At 58.1% G+C, this 253-nt stretch overlaps 1 protein-coding gene across 1 annotated transcript in view; it reads left to right on the forward strand.

Moving 5' to 3' along the window:
• The window catches only part of LRP1B (LDL receptor related protein 1B), a 2,002,088-nt gene that overhangs the window by 1,620,598 nt on the left and 381,237 nt on the right, over nucleotides 1–253 (forward strand). The gene's annotated exons all lie outside the window — the stretch shown is intronic.

A 253-nucleotide genomic window follows, 5' to 3' on the forward strand; every position in this document is an offset into this window, starting at 1 on the left:
CTTGTCCCCATCTCTTACCTGTTTGTCTGCTGAGCTTGTCCGTCCGGGCTGGGCTGCAGTTGCGGGTGCCGGTCCGGTGTATCCTCCGCCTCATCTTCCCCTTCCCCAGACGAGCCTAGTTTAAAGCCCGCTGGAGGAGGTCTGCCAGCCTATAAGAGAACACACACTTACCTTTAGGGGAAAGGTGGAGCCCGTCCCATCCTAGCATGTCTCTCATCGTGATGTGGCGGTCATGGTCAAGGAAGCCGAAGCC

This window comes from Gavialis gangeticus, unplaced genomic scaffold (genome assembly GCF_001723915.1).
Source record: "Gavialis gangeticus isolate Ggan-Ray unplaced genomic scaffold, GavGan_comp1, whole genome shotgun sequence".
Taxonomy (NCBI): domain Eukaryota; kingdom Metazoa; phylum Chordata; order Crocodylia; family Gavialidae; genus Gavialis; species Gavialis gangeticus.